At 49.2% G+C, this 16966-nt stretch overlaps 1 long non-coding RNA gene across 1 annotated transcript in view; it reads left to right on the top strand.

Moving 5' to 3' along the window:
- The first annotated feature begins 1834 nt into the window (after window positions 1–1834).
- LOC140407900 (uncharacterized) overlaps window positions 1835–16966 on the top strand; it is a 50455-nt gene continuing 35323 nt past the window's right edge. Inside the window, exon 1 of the long non-coding RNA XR_011939874.1 lies at window positions 1835–1913. This is a non-coding gene — a long non-coding RNA (uncharacterized lncRNA). The remainder of the gene's footprint in view (window positions 1914–16966) is intronic.

Raw genomic sequence — 16966 nt, 5'->3', positions numbered from 1 at the left:
CCCCTTAAGGCGAATTTCACCCTCTCCAATTTAATAAACCCCGCCATATCGCTGACCCAGGATTCCACGCTCGGGGGCCTCGCATGCTTCCACTGAAGAAGAATCCTTTGCTGGGCTACCAGGGACGCAAAGGCCTTTTTCACCTCCTGCACTCCCGGCTCCCCTGCAACCCCAAATATTGCGAGCCCCCAGCCCAGCTTGAACCTGGAACCTACCACCCTTGACACCGTCCTCGCTACACCCTTCCAAAAGTCCTCCAGCGCTGGGCACGCCCAGAACATGTGGGTGTGGTTTGCTGGGCCCCCTGAGCACCTAACACACCTGTCCTTGCACCCAAAGAACCTGCTTATCCTTGCCCCGGTCATGTGAGCCTTATGCAGCAACTTAAATCGTTGGCTGAGACTCGTGCAAGAGGAGGAAGAGTTCACCCTCTCCAGGGCATCCGCCCACGTCCCTCGTCAATCTCCTCACCCAACTCCTCCTCCCACTTACCCTTTAGCTCCTCCACCGAGGCCTCCTCCTCCTGCATCACCTGATACGTTGCCGAGATCCTCCCCTCTCCAACCCACACCCCCGACAGCACCCTGTCCTGGACCCTGTCCTGGACATTTTGTTTTATAATGTCCTTGTGAAGTGCCTTGGGCCTTTCGTTACATTAAAGGCACCACATAAAAATAAGTTGTTGTTGTTGCACTTGGCAAATATTTAATCTTCAGTATCATTTGGAACCCTGGGTGTTGCTCTCAAGTGAGCCGTATTGCATTTAATTTGTAGTGACAAATGCGCCCTTTAAAGCATTTTGACATTAAATCAAAATGTCAGGATGTCAGGCTTGCCTCTTAGCAATGTAACAATGTCTTACTCGGTCAATATTTACGACTCACGAAGTTGTAAGGTATATGTGGCGGCCAAGGTCTTCAGGTCAATAATCAGAATTAGAATTTTAACGCGTCTATACTTTATGTGGAAGACGCCTTTTGCTTTCACTGTTGATGCGCGTCTTCATTTATTTTTTGCCTTTTACTGAATAAACTTGAAGTAAGGTATAGCCGTACATCAGTAAAAATATTTTTGCGTCAATTCAAATATAGTTGACTGATGTTGAATGATATTTGAATGCATCAGCGGGCAATCTGAAACCCCTGGGTGAGTCATCTTGGTTCTGACGTAAATTGCTGCTCCAGCACCATTTGGATTTCGGATACAACAAAATTAGCTATCTTTTGAAGCCCAGGCAGCCTGTATTAAGCCACTTCTAATGTTAAGAATTTGCCCTTCCTCCTCCTAGTGCTCTCTTCTCTGTGGTGAAGAACACTTAGACTTCTCCATCGTTTCAATGTGTTAAAATGAGAACCAAATTCCACATATCTACACCTTGCACCCTTTGCATACAGTGCCCAACATTGCACTATTATGGTGGACTATTATAACGTACATTTACCTCAGTACGCTCCAACTTCCTGTTGTTCCTAATTGTCCTGCGTAGACTCAAATGTCTCCATTCATCAAATTGATCCTGGGTCTTCTAAAAAAAGCATTTTGCAGCGTCATCATTTTGCAACACAAATGATGCAACAGACTTCCTCGTAAATACAAGTGGTGGGGAAGCATAACCTTACATCAGGTTAAAAAAATATTTTTGCATCAATGCAAGTGAAGCGATTTGCTGTCTAATGCTAAATGACATTTGAATGCATCAACAACACGTCTGCATCTCCCTGAGTGATTCTTCTGAGGGCTGATGTAAATCACTGTTATCAGCTGTTAAAGTTATCCCAGTCACAAGGCTAAACTCATTGATGCATATTGTTAGGGGCTACAGGGAATAGAAAAGTCACTTTCTTCAGCCATCAAGGAGCTGGGAACAGACAGAGTATGTGGTGCTGCGTGGGGGTTGGCATGCTCTCGTCTCTGTAAGTAATAAAATGAACTTGCTCATTAGTGAAATTAATGATGCCTCAGCATAATTGGAAGGACTGACAGCATCACAAAAACCATCATATAATGAAGGCTAAAAGGAAGAATCAACTTGGCAATTGAAGGTTGCTTAATGATTGTGTTACTGAACTAATAATCTAAGGAATGTGTGGGGACAGGAATGTGCAGGGACAGGAATGGATGTTGCAGGTTCCGGGGTTTAGGTGTTTTAGTAAGCTCAGAGAAGGAGGCAAAAGAGGGGGAGGTGTGGCGCTGCTAGTCAAGAGCAGTATTACGGTGGCGGAGAGGATGCTAGATGGGGACTCATCTTCCGAGGTAGTATGGGCTGAGGTTAGAAACATGAAAGGAGAGGTCACACTGTTGGGAGTCTTCTATAGGCCTCCAAATAGTTCTAGGGATGTAGAGGAAAGGATGGCGAGGATGATCCTGCATAAGAGCGAAAGTAACAGGGTAGTTATTATGGGAGACTTTAACTTTCCAAATATTGACTGGAAAAGATATAGTTCGAGTACATTAGATGGGTTGTTTTTTGTAGTGTGTGCAGGAGGGTTTCCAGACACAATATGTTGACAGGCCAACAAGAGGCGAGGCCACGTTGGATTTGGTTTTGGGTAATGAACCAGGCCAGGTGTTGGATTTGGAGGTAGGAGAGCACTTTGGGGACAGTGACCACAATTCGGTGACGTTTACGTTAATGATGGAAAGGGATAAGTATACACCGCAGGGCAAGAGTTATAGCTGGGGGAAGGGCAATTATGATGCCATTAGACGTGACTTGGGGGGATAAGGTGGAGAAGTAGGCTGCAAGTGTTGGACACACTGGATAAGTGGAGCTTGTTCAAGGATCAGCTACTGCGTGTTCTTGATAAGTATGTACCGGTCAGGCAGGGAGGAAGGTGTCGAGCGAGGGAACCGTGGTTTACCAAAGAAGTGGAATTTCTTGTTAAGAGGAAGAAGGAGGCCAATGTTAAGATGAGGTGTGAAGTTTCAGTTGGGGCGATGGATAGTTACAAGGTAGCGAGGAAGGATCTAAAGAGAGAGCTAAGACGAGCAAGGAGGGGACATGAGAAGTATTTGGCAGGTAGGATCAAGGAAAACCCAAAAGCTTTCTATAGGTATGTCAGGAATAAGCGAATGACTAGGGAAAGAGTAGGACCAGTCAAGGACAGGGATGGGAAGTTGTGTGTGGAGTCTGAAGAGATAGGCGAGATACTAAATGAATATTTTTCGTCAGTATTCACTCAGGAAAAAGATAATGTTGTGGAGGAGAATGCTGAGACCCAGGCTAATAGAATAGATGGCATTGAGGTACGTAGGGAAGAGGTGTTGGCAATTCTGGACAGGCTGAAAATAGATAAGTCCCCGGGTCCTGATGGGATTTATCCTAGGATTCTCTGGGAGGCCAGGGAAGAGATTGCTGGACCTTTGGCTTTGATTTTTATGTCATCATTGGCTACAGGAATAGTGCCAGAGGACTGGAGGATAGCAAATGTGGTCCCTTTGTTCAAAAAGGGGAGCAGAGACAACCCCGGCAACTATAGACCGGTGAGCCTCACGTCTGTAGTGGGTAAAGTCTTGGAGGGGATTATAAGAGACAAGATTTATAATCATCTAGATAGGAATAATATGATCAGGGATAGTCAGCATGGCTTTGTGAAGGGTAGGTCATGCCTCACAAACCTTATTTAGTTCTTTGAGAAGGTGACTGAACAGGTAGACGAAGGTAGAGCAGTTGATGTGGTGTATATGGATTTCAGCAAAGCGTTTGATAAGGTTCCCCACGGTAGGCTATTGCAGAAAATACGGAGGCTGGGGATTGAGGGTGACTTAGAGATGTGGATCAGAAATTGGCTAGCTGAAAGAAGACAGAGGGTGGTGGTTGATGGGAAATTTTCAGAATGGAGTTCAGTTACAAGTGGAGTCCCACAAGGATCTGTTCTGGGGCCGTTGCTGTTTGTCAATTTTATCAATGACCTAGAGGAAGGCGCAGAAGGGTGGGTGAGTAAATTTGCAGACGATACTAAAGTCGGTGGTGTTGTCGATAGTGTGGAAGGATGTAGCAGGTTACAGAGGGATATAGATAAGCTGCAGAGCTGGGCTGAGAGGTGGCAAATGGAGTTTAATGTAGAGAAGTGTGAGGTGATTCACTTTGGAAGGAATAATAGGAATGCGGAATATTTGGCTAATGGTAAAGTTCTTGGAAGTGTGAATGAGCAGAGGGATCTAGGTGTCCATGTACATAGATCCCTGAAAGTTGCCACCCAGGTTGATAGGGTTGTGAAGAAGGCCTATGGAGTGTTGGCCTTTATTGGTAGAGGGATTGAGTTCCGGAGTCAGGAGGTCATGTTGCAGCTGTACAAAACTCTGGTACGGCCGCATTTGGAGTATTGCGTACAGTCCTGGTCACCGCATTATAGGAAGGACGTGGAGGCTTTGGAGCGGGTGCAGAGGAGATTTACCAGGATGTTGCCTGGTATGGAGGGAAAATCTTATGAGGAAAGGCTGATGGACTTGAGGTTGTTTTCGTTGGAGAGAAGAAGGTTAAGAGGAGACTTAATAGAGGCATACAAAATGATCAGGGGGTTGGATAGGGTGGACAGTGAGAGCCTTCTCCCGCGGATGGAAATGGCTGGCACGAGGGGACATAGCTTTAAACTGAGGGGTAATAGATATAGGACAGAGGTCAGAGGTAGGTTCTTTATGCAAAGAGTAGTGAGGCTGCGGAATGCCCTACCTGCTACAGTAGTGAACTCGCCAACATTGAGGGCATTTAAAAGTTTATTGGATAAACATATGGATGATAATGGCATAGTGTAGGTTAGATGGCTTTTGTTTCGGTGCAACATCGTGGGCCGAAGGGCCTGTACTGCGCTGTATCGTTCTATGTTCTATGTTCTAAAGCTCAGGATAGGAATTTGATCAATTAAATTGCTTAAAAACGCAGGAATTTAAAAACAGAATCGACATCAGTGAAGTCCAACTGGTTCATGAGTGTCCCTTTGGGAAATAAATCTGCTGTCCTTTCCCTGCCTGGCCTATATGTCACACCGATTCCACAGCCATGTGGTTGGTTTGAGCTGCCCTGCCAGACTGGGTCTGCACCGAGCAGTGAGTGAAACAACATAGTGCAGTAACCTACTTGATCTCTTCCCTATTAACCTGCTGGTTGCAGGAAGGTCTCTCCTGGTAGCAAAAGGAGTGAAATCTGCACAGAGATTGTAAAAACAAAGGGCTAAATTCTCCGCCTTGTGCTGCCAGTAGTGGAGTTACCGATGAGGTGGTGAATCCAGCATTGTTGCCGACCCGTTTCCGATGCTCCACACCCCGCGCTGGCGTCGGGATCGAGGATCTCGCCCTGGATGCAAATGGATCATTAAGACCCATTTGCATCCGCTTAGTGGGCCGGGCAGCATATTCTCCGGGCCTGCGTGATCCTCTGGTCCTCTGGGCTGGGAGTTACGTGGGATGAGAATAACTACTGTTCCTGACAAACGTGGCCCTGACCCGGTGGAACAGGCGGTGGACCAAGAGGGTAACTCTTGAAGGGAGTTTCCTCCAAAGTCCAACTGAGGACCCCCCCCCCTCAGACCCCCTAAATAAGGAGACCCCCCACAGAGACCCCTTATAAAGAGAGTCCCCACAGATGGCGAATGCAGAACCCTCTGTGGCAGAGAATTCCAAAGATTCACAACCCTCTGAATTAAGTAATTTCTCCTTTCTCAGTCCTAAATGATCAATCACTTAACCTGGGACTGTGCCCCCATATTTTGGATTCCCCAACCAGCAGAAACCATCTTTTAGTATTGACCCTTTCAATCCTTTTCAGAATCTTGTATATTTCAATGAGATCGCTTCTCATTCTCCTAAACTCCAGAGAATATCGACCCAGTTTACTCAGCGTTTCATCATTGGGCGATCCTCCCTTCCCAGGAATCAATCTAGTGAACCTTTGATGTATCCCTCCAATGCAAATATATCCTTCCTTAAATATGGAGACCAAAGCTGCACATTGATGTGGTCCAAACAAAGCCCTGCACAAATGTAGCAAGATTGTGTCATTCCTGTACCCCAATCCCCTTACAAAAAGGCCAACAGGCCTTTGCTATACCTGTATGTTAACTTTCCGTGTTTCTTGTATGAATAACACCTGAGTCCTTCTGAGCATCAACATTAAAAAGTTTCACACCTTCTAAAAGATGTTCAGCTGGGCAGCACGGTGGCACCCCACTGTTGCTGTAGGGAAAGGACGTCACAGGGCTTCTCTCGCTCAATCCCCTTCAGCTGTCGGAATTCCATATTTTAAAACAAAACGCTGCTCTCTTGAAAACAACCACTTTTTTGGGTTGCTGAAGACTGCTCACTTTGCTTCTTTTCACAATCATCTCCCAGCATAGTGCATACTCCAGGAGGCCTTACATAGCCACTCCTTCAATTCAGCTCCCAACCTCTCTTTAAATATGTTTTTCTATTTCATCTTTTTCCATTGTCCTTGTCCGTCTTCCTTGTCATACACCGAGATCCGCACACAAGGCCCCTTTATGCCTGCTTCGCAGAATACTACAGTAGACACAAAACATAGTTTAAAAATAACATTTTCTTCACACTGTAGACTCTGCAGCCCCTCTGTGTAATCCTCTCAGCTTAGATTTCCACTTAGCTTTGTATCTCCAGTGCTCCCGCTGTCGTTAGCTGGGAGAGTGCAGATGGTCAAAATGACGGTCCAACCGAGATTTCTGTTTGTATTTCAGTGTCTCCCAATTTTCATCCCGCGGTCCTTTTTTAAGAGAGTTAATAAAATCATCCTGGGCTCTGTGTGGGCGGGTAAGTCCCCGCGAGTGAAGGAGGTGATGCTCGAGCGGAATCGGGGGGAGGGGGGCTTGCGCTGCCGAATTTGAGTAATTATTACTGGGCGGCCAACATAGCCATGAAAGGAAGTGGGTGGCAGGGGTGAGGGCGGGGTCGGCTTGGGAGTGGATGGTGGCAGCTTCATGGAAGGGGCACCAGTCTGGGGCGTTGATAACGGCACCTCTGCCGTTCCTGCCGGCGAGGTACTCCACCAGCCCCGTAGAGGTGGCGGCCTTGAGGATCTGGGGTCAGTGGAGGAGGAGGTATGCTGGAGCAGTGGGAGCATCGGTCTGGTCCCCAATATGTGACAATCGCTGGTTTGCCCCGGGGAGCTTGGATGGGAGGTTCCGAGTATGGCGAAGGGTGGGAATTGAGAAGATGGGGGACTTGTTTTTAGAGGGGAGCTTCCCTAGCTTGAGGGTGCTGGAGGAGAAGTTTGGGTTGGCAAGGGGGAACAAATTTAGATATTTACAGGTGCGGGACTTTCTGCGCAGGCAGGTTTCATCCTTCCCACTCCTGCCACTAAGGGGGATCCAGGATAGGGTAGTGTCTAGGGGATGGGTGGGAGAGGGGAGCTTCTCGGACATCTACAAAGAACTCATGGGGGCGGAGGAGATGCAGACCGAGGAGCTGAAGCGTAAGTGGGAGGAGGAGCTTGGTGGTGAGATGGAGGATGGATCATGGGAGGACGCGTTGAGCAGAGTCAACACGACCGCAACTTGCGCCAGGCTCGGCTTGATCCAATTCAAGATGGTCCATCAAGCCCACATGACAGTGGCCCGGATGAGTAGATTCTTTGGGGTGGAGGGCAGGTGTGTAAAATGTGCGGGAGGACCAGCGAACCATGTCCACATGTTCTGGGCGTGTCCAAAACTTAGGGGATATTGGCAGGGGTTTGCAGACGTCATGTCCAGAGTTTTGAAGACAAGGGTAGCAATGAGTCCAGAGGTGACAATTTTCGGGGTGTCGGAAGACCCGGGAATCCAGGAGGAGAACGAGGCAGATGTTCTGGCCTTTGCTTTCCTGGTAGCCCGGAGACGGATACTGCTAGCTTGGAGGGACTCAAAGCCCCCGAAGTCGGAGACCTGGCTAACTGACATGGCGAGCTTTCTCAGCCTAGAGAAGATTACGTTCGCCTTGAGCGGTTCACTGTTAGGGTTTGCCCGGAGGTGGCAACCATTCATTGACTTCTTCGCGGAGAATTAATCGTCAGTGGGGGGTGGGGGGTTTTAGAGTAGCGTAGAATAGGGGGTCAATTATGCTTGTCTTGGCGGGATGGGAGTCGGTGATTGCACTATGTCTATTGTTCTTTGTACATTGTTTTTATACTGTTGCTGTTTGTAATGCCAAAAATACCTCATTAAAATTGTTTATTAAAAACAAAAGCTTTGTATCTCCAGCAAACTTAGATACATGACTCTCTATCTCTTCATCAAAGTCCTTAAAATAGATCAGTGATGGGAAACATGGAGCTGGCGGGCCACATGTGACCCAATTACACAATAAATGGTAGAAGTCTTGTGAGTACTGACAGGCAGAGAGACCTGGGTGTGAATGCCCACCAATCACTGAAAGTGGCATTGCATGTGGCTACGGCAGCACGGTAGCATAGTGGTTAGCACAATTGCTTCATAGCTCCAGGGTCCCAAATTTGATTCCCGGCTTGGGTCACTGTCTGTGTGGAGTCTGCACGTTCTCCCCGTGTTAGCATGGGTTTCCTCCGGGTGCTCTGTTTTCCTCCCACAGTCCAAAGATGTGCAGGTTAGGTGGATTGGCCATGATAATTGCCCTTAGTGACCAAAAAAGGTTGGGTGGGGTTACTGGGTTATGGGATAGGGTGGAGGCGTGAGCTTAAGTAGGGTTCTCTTTCCAAGGGCCAGTGCATATTCGATGGGCCGAATGGCCTCCTTCTGCACTGTAAATTCTATGATCTATGATTTTATGTGGATAAGGTGGTCAAAAAGGCTGGCATGCTGGCATTCATTGGTCGGACCATTGAATATAAAAATTGGCAAGTCATGTTGCAGCTGTACAGGACCTTAGTTAGGCCTCATTTGGAATATTATGCACAATTCTGGTCGCCACACTATCAGAAGGATGTGGATGCTTTGCAGAGGGTACAGAAGCAGTTTACTAGGAAGTTGCCCGGTATGGAGGGCATTAGCTGTGAGGAGAGGTAAGTTAAACTCGGCCTGTTCTCACTGGAACGAAGTAGGTTGAGAGGCGGCCTGATAGAGGTCTACAAGATTATGAGTGGCATGGATAGAGAGGATAGTCAGATGCTCTTTCCTAGGGTAGGAGAGTCAAGTATTAGGGGACATAGGTTTTTAAAAAATATATATTTTATTGAAGCTTTTCAAACAAAGATTTTCCGTTTTTACAACTTAATAAAGGAATATACATTAAACGTTATTTAAATAATATATTAAACTAACAACAGATGGAAAACAAAATAAACAAAAAGCAAATATCAACAACTAACTAAGAAAAAACAAGAACACGGAATAATCCCCCCCCCCCCCCCACCCAACCCCTCCCCCCTCCCCCCTGGGTTGCTGCTGCTGTCTTTTCTGTTTTTCCATTATCGTTCCGCGAGATAGTCAAGGAACGGTTGCCACCGCCTGGTGAACCCCTGAGCCGATCCTCTTAACGCATATTTTATTCGTTCCAGTCTTATGAACCCTGCCATGTCGTTTATCCAGGCCTCCAGGCCCGGGGGCTTCGCTTCTTTCCACATAAGTCGAATCCTTCGCCGGGCTACTAGGGACGCAAAGGCCAAAACGTCGGCCTCTTTCGCCTCCTGCACTCCCGGTTCTTCTGCAACCCCAAATATAGCCAACTCCCAGCTTGGTTTGACCCGGACCCCCACCACCTTTGAGATCACTCTTGCCACACCCTCCCAGAACTCATGCAGTGCCGGACACGACCAGAACATGTGAGTGTGGTTCTCCGAGCTTCCTGAGCACCTCCCACACCTGTCCTCCACCCTAAAAAACCTGCTCAGTCTTGCTCCCGTCATATGCGCTCTGTGTAGAACCTTAAATTGAATCAGGCTAAGCCTGGCACAGCCTCTCCTCAATCTCTTCCCCCAGCTCCTCTTCCCATTTTCCCTTCAGCTCCTCTACTATCGCCTCCCCCTCGTCTCTCATCTCCCTGTATATTTCGGACACTTTACCTTCTCCAACCCATGCCCCCGAAATCACTCTATCCTGGACCCCTTGCGTCGGGAGCCGTGGAAATTCCCTCACCTGTTGCCTCGTAAATGCCCTCACTTGCATGTATCGGAAAGCATTCCCTGGTGGCAGCTTATATTTTTCTTCCAATGCTCCCAAACTCGCAAACATCCTGTCCACAAACAGGTCCTTCAGCTTCCTAATTCCTGCTCGCTGCCAACATTGAAATCCCCCATCTATCCTCCCCGGGACGAACCTGTGGTTATTCCTTATCGGGGACCACACCGAGGCACTCGTCACTCCTCTATGTCGTCTCCACTGCCCCCAGATCTTCAAGGTCGCCACCACCACTGGGTTTGTGGTGTACCTTTTCGGGGAGAACGGTAACGGCGCCGTCGCCAGCGCTTTTAGGCTCGTTCCCTTACAGGACGCCATCTCCAACCTTCTCCACGCCGCACCTTCTTCTTCCCTTATCCACTTACAGACCATCGACACATTGGCGGCCCAATAGTAGTCACTCAGACTCGGCAGTGCCAATCCCCCTCTGTCCCTACTGCACTGCAGGAACCCCCTCTTTATCCTCGGGGTCTTTCCCGCCCACACAAAGCTCATAATGCTCCTGTCTATTTTTTTGAAGAAGGCCTTTGTAATCAGGATGGGGAGGCACTGAAACACGAAAAGGAACCTCGGGAGGACCACCATTTTAACCGCCTGTACTCTGCCCGCCAATGACAGGGGCACCATATCCCACCTCTTAAAGTCCTCCACCGTCTGCTCTACCAATCGCGTCAGGTTAAGGTTATGTAGGGTTCCCCAGTTCCTGGCCACCTGAATCCCCAGGTATCGAAAATTCCTTGCTACTCTCCTCAGCGGCAGAGCATCTATCCCCCTGTCCTGTTCCCCGGGGTGCATTACAAAAAGTTCGCTCTTTCCCATATTTAATTTGTATCCCGAGAACTCTCCAAACTCCCTGAGTATCTGCATTACTTCTGGCATCCCCTCTACCGGGTCCGCCACATATAGCAGGTAATCGTCTGCATATAGTGACACCCGATGTTCCTCTCCCCCTCTAAGTACCCCCCTCCACTTCTTAGAGTCCCTCAGCGCCAGTGCCAACGCGAACAGTAACGGGGACAGGGGGCACCCTTGTCTTGTACCCCTATGTAATCAAAAGTATCCCGATCTTTGTCTGTTTGTAATGACGCTTGCCACCGGGGCCGCGTACAAGAGTCTAACCCATCTAATGAACCCCTCCCCGAACCCAAATCTCTTCAGCACCTCCCACAAATAGTCCCACTCCACCCTATCGAATGCCTTCTCTGCATCCATCGCCAACACTATCTCTGCCTCCCCCTCCGGTGGGGGCATCATCATCACCCCCAGCAATCTTCGTACATTGGCATTCAATTGTCTCCCCTTAACAAACCCTGTCTGGTCGTCATGTATCACCCCTGGGACACAATCCTCTATCCTTGTCGCCGTCACTTTGGCCAGCAGTTTGGTGTCTACGTTCAGGAGGGAGATAGGCCTGTATGACCCGTACTGCAGCGGGTCTTTGTCTCGTTTCAGAATTAGCGATATCGTCGCCTCCGACATTGTCGGGGGTAATGTCCCCCTTTCCTTAGCCTCATTAAAGGTTCTCGCCAAAAGCGGGGCCAACACGTCCATACACTTCCTATAAAATTCCACCGGGAACCCATCTGGTCCCGGGGCCTTCCCTGCTTGCATGTTCCCAATTCCTTTGATCACCTCATCCACCTCAATCTGCGCCCCCAGACCTGCCACCTCCTGCCCCTCCACCCTCGGGAACTCTAGCTGGTCCAAAAAGTGTATCATTCCCTCTTTCCCCTCCGGGGGTTGGGACTTGTACAGCCTCTCATAGAATGTCTTGAACACCTCGTTCACTTTCCCTGCTCTCTGCTCCATCTTTCCCGTTTCGTCCCTAACTCCTCCAATCTCTCTCGCCGCCCCCCTCTTCCGAAGTTGTTGGGCCAGCAGCCGGCTCGCCTTTTCCCCATATTCATATTGTATCCCCTGTGCCTTCCTCCACTGTGTCTCTGTCTTTCCCGTGGTCAGCAGGTCAAACTCCGTCTGTAGTCTTCGTCTTTCCCTGTATAGCCCTTCGTCTGGGGCCTCCGCATACTTCCTATCCACCCTCAGAATTTCCCCAACCAATCTCTCTCTTTCTTTACCCTCTTGTTTCCCCTTGTGGGCTCTGATGGAAATCAGCTCTCCTCTAACCACCGCCTTCAGCCTTCCCATACTACTCCCACCTGGACCTCCCCATCGTCATTGACCTCCAGATATCGTTCGATACATCCCCTCACCCTTCCGCATCCCCCCTCGTCCGCCAGTAGTCCCATGTCCAATCGCCAGAGTGGGCGCTGGTCCCTTTCCTCTCCTAGTTCCAGCTCCACCCAATGCGGGGCGTGATCTGAAACGGCTATGGCCGAGTACTCCGTTCCTGCCACCTTCGGGATCAGTGCCCTTCCCAAAACAAAAAAGTCTATCCGGGAATATACCTTGTGGACGTGGGAGAAGAAGGAAAACTCTTTACCCATCGGTCTGGCGAATCTCCACGGATCTATTCCCCCCATTTGCTCTATGAATCCCTTAAGCACCTTGGCCGCTGCCGGCCTTCTCCCGGTCCTGGATCTGGACCAGTCCAGCCCTGGGTCAAGCACTGTATTAAAATCTCTCCCCCCCCCCCCCATTACCAAGCTTCCCTCCTCCAGGTCCGGGATACGTCCCAGCATTCGCTTCATGAATCCCGCGTCATCCCAGTTCGGGGCATATACGTCCACCAGCACAACCACCTCACCCTGCAATCTGCCACTCACCATCACCATCATCGCTACTGTCGCTCCTTTCCATCCACACCCGGGGGGAATCCTTCCTTTGTCACCTCACACTGGCTTTGGCCGCAAGAAATTTCCGTTGGGGCTCCCGATAAGAGCCCAAAAGTCCGTTGAAACGGGAGGTGTCGAAACGTGCGGCTTAGCTGGTCATCGCCGCAACCGGAAGTCCGGGGACATAGGTTTAAAGTGCAGGGGGAAAAGTTTAGAACTGATGTGAGAGACAAGTTTTTTGCACAGAGGTTGGTAAATATATGGAACGTGCTGCCTGGGGAGGTGGTGAGAGCAGGTACGATGGCGGCATTTAAGGGGCATCTCGACAAATATATGAATTGGGTGGGAATGGAAGGATACGGCCTCCGTAAGTGCATACGGTTTTAGTTTAGGCAGGTACTATGGTCGGTGCAAGCTTGGAGGGCCGAAGGGCCTGTTCCTGTGCTGTATTGTTCTTTGTTCATCCAAGTTCTGAATGCGACCCACAAGAATCTTGCTGATCACTGCCCATGCGCAGGGTTGCCACATTCTACAGATTAATGTGCACGTAGGTTTTTCTGACTGGCATGACTGAAGTGACACACCCATAAAGCAAGGGCAGGTGAAGTGAGTGCATGCTGATTGAACACAACATCGACTGTGAGAGTCATGCACTCCAATCAAGCATAAATATTTCTTCCCTTTTTATCATTTGAAGTTGGTGATAGTTCTATTGATATATAAATAATTAAACATTTTCTATAACTTGTTATGAAATATTCAGCATGTATTAAATGAATTTAATCTTGTTCATGGGTCATGTTTAGGGAACAAGCCTGATTTCAATCTTGTAGCCTATTGAGATGAAGGAGGGCCACTGAACAGCTTAGGTAGCCCATCACTGATATAGATTGTAAATAGCTGAAGACCCATCACTGATCATTCAGAACTTCACTAGTCACAGCCTACCAACTTGAAAATGCTCTGTTTATGCCTACTCCTTGCTTCCTGTTCATGAATCGATCCTCTAAGAGGTGGGATACACTGCATTTAACGTTGGCGGGGAGGGTCGAAGTGGTGAAAATGAATATTCTGCCAAGGTTCTTGTTTATCTTTCAGGCTCTCCCGATCTTTATACCAAAGGCCTTTTTTCGGAAAGTAGACACGATCATTTTGGACTTTGTCTGGGCGGGGAAGGTGCTGAGGTGGGGAGGACCCTGCTACAGAGACAGAGGCAGTAGGGGGGGGGAGTTGGCGTTGCTGAACCTGCTTCAGTATTATTGGGCGGCGAATGTGGACAAGGTGCGGCGGTGGTGGGAAGGAGAAGGGGTAGAGTGGGCTAGGATGGAGGAGGAATCGTGTAGGGGTCTAGTTTGAGGGCTATAGTGACAGTAGCATTGCCAATGACTCTGAGTAAGTATTCAGGGAGCCCGGTGGTGCAATCCACGGTGAAGATATGGAATCAGCTGAGGAGACATTTTAGGGTGGAAGGGATGTCGGTGCTAACGCCGCTGTGCAAGAATCATGGGTTTGAGCCGGGGGTGTGGGGGGGGGATGGATAGTGCATACAGGAGGTGGAGAGAAGTGGGGCTGGTCAAGGTGAGGGATGTGTATTTGGAGGAAGGGTACGCCAGTCTGGAGGTGCTGTAGAGGGTTCCATCTCTGCTACTCCACTACTGGGCCGATATCTGGGGTTTGAGTATCTGTGTGTGTCTCTCTCCAGCTGGCACTGAAACGTCAGAGGCCAGGGGATGCCGCACTGGGACACCTCCACGGGAGAGAGCACTGAATCAAGCCTGCCGTTTATCCCTAACCAGAAGCCTGAGGCTTATATCACACAGATATCCTGACCCCCACCAATGCCCAGGTGATTCTCTCTCTTGCCGGTGGTACAACACCCACCCGGTTCCTACTTCCCTGGAGTAGCTTTCCCAAGAGAGAGAATAGGACACTGCTGTTTATTACCTAACCAGCAGCCTGTCCTGAGTGAACGGGTTCGAATCGTTCAAGATGACCCCAGATTCTCGACCCCGGAATTAAGGTGAGGAATATCTTAACAATGACTTGGTCAGAGATCGCTGGTGAGAGATTGAAGAATTTAAACAACTCCAATTATCAGCAAATCGAGATTTATTGCAAAACCCAGGTCAAAATCATCAAACAGAAGAAATTATAATAAAATCTTAAGCTCTAACACAAACTAAGTCTATTCAGGAAGTACTATAACGGACACAATGTAAAATCTTATTGTTACACAATTTTAGCAATGGCACAAAACACAAATCAAGCCCCCTGCCCCAAAGCCTCAACCACTATCAAAGTCAAGGGAGTTTCGCAAGCTGCTGCAGGGTACTTACGGTCACAGGCTGCGGGAGGTCAAGTCGAAGGTGGAGAGGTCAAGCCAACAGACCCTCAATCGAAACACAGCCCCTTTTATATACGTTTTACCTGGCTTTTTCCTGTGTTCGGCCAGCCCCTTTTGCATTGAATCCATAAGGTTTAAAGTTCCCGCTGGTCCTGCCCCCTTTGAGCCGGTCAGACCTGTCAAGATGGGAGTAACTCCCCTAGGTCCGCCTCCAGTCTGCTTTTTGAGATAACGAGGTTGAGCTCCCTTGTGAAGATTTTCAAAGTCTTCCATCTGCTCTGGAGATCGCTGCTATTCTCACTCTCACCTCGCTATGTTGATGGGGTGTTGATTGGATTCTGCTCTGGTGGAGGCAAAGTCATTTACATCTGCATGGGGCTATGACCATCCCATTGTCCTGCTTGCAGGCAGGCCCCTTACAGCATTACCATGCCCCTTTGTCTCTGTTTTTAATCCTATTTCGTTGTCTGGCTTCTTCTTCCTTGTAGCTCCCGGGGGGGGGGGGGGGGGGGGGGGGTTGTAAATACCTATGCCCCTACTCAGCTCAGCTGACCAAGCCTGCTGGGAAATTTGGTTACGTTCCTTTGGCTGAAAAGTGTCCAGTTTACACTCTCTGGGTTTTATTCTTGGGCAGTCCAAAAAGGTCCGAATTGCCCGAAAACCTTACAGTGCTAAGGGAGAGGGTAGAGCTGCCGAGGAGTAGTGAGTTCAGGTATCTGCAGGTTAGGGACTTTGCGCGAAAGGTCTGGAGGGGGTTCCCTAGGTTGGCGGGATACACCCTCCTGGAGCGACCGCTGCTTCCGGATGTGGAAGGGGAGGGAAGAATTGGGGATATATACAAGTGGCTGGGGGAGCAGGGAGGCGAGGTAAATTTCATAAAATTTACAGTGCTGAAGGAGGCCATTGGGCACCAGCCCTTGGAAAGAGCACTCTACGAATGCCCACACCTCCACCCTATCCCCGTAACCCAGTAACCCCAATTAATCTTTTTTGGACACTAAGGGCAATTTAGCATGGCCAATCCACCTAACCCGCACATCTTTGGACTGTGGGAGGAAACCGGAGCCCCGGAGGAAACCCACGCACACACGGGGAGAACGTGCAGACTCCGCACAGACAGTGACCCAAGCCAGGAATTGAACCTGGGACCCTGGAGCTGTGAAGCAACTATGCTAACCACTGTGCTACTGTGCTGCCTAAGATCAAGGAGAAATGGGAAGCGGAGTTGGGAGGGGAGATCAATTGGGGAGTATGGAGTGAGGCACTGCGTCGAGTAAACAGGACCTCCTCTTGTGTAAGGATGAGCATGATACAGTTTAAGGTGGTGCACAGGGTGTATATGACTTGGGCGAGGATAAGTGGGTTCTTTCAGGGGGTAGCAGATGAGTCTGAGAGGTGTGGGCGGGGGCCAGTGAATCACTCGCACATGTTTTGGGCTTGCGAAAAATTGGGAAGATTCTGGGCCGGAATGTTCGCAATCTTCGCCAGGATAGTGGGGGAGAAGGTGGACCCGGACCCTCTGGTGGCGACATTTGGGGTTTCAGAAAATCAGGAGCTCATGGAGAGGAGGAAAGCCGATGCTGTGGCCTTCGCCTCTCTGATTGCTGGAGTGGCGATCGGCATCGCCACCGGAGGTAGTGGCCTGGTTGGGTGACCCGTACGACTTCCTGCAATTAGAGAAGATAAAGTATGAGTTAAGAGGCTGAGCAGGTGGGGGATATTTGTGACCGTGTTTGATGAGCAGTATGTCGCGCGGGGGGGATTGGAAGGGAGAGGTTGACAATGGTGAAAATCTGTACAGACTGTGTAGTTGATTG

This window comes from Scyliorhinus torazame, chromosome 2, assembly GCF_047496885.1.
Source record: "Scyliorhinus torazame isolate Kashiwa2021f chromosome 2, sScyTor2.1, whole genome shotgun sequence".
NCBI lineage: Eukaryota > Metazoa > Chordata > Chondrichthyes > Carcharhiniformes > Scyliorhinidae > Scyliorhinus > Scyliorhinus torazame.
The sequence above is the reverse complement of the archived record's forward strand: the minus strand, read 5'-3'. Positions and strand labels throughout refer to the sequence as shown.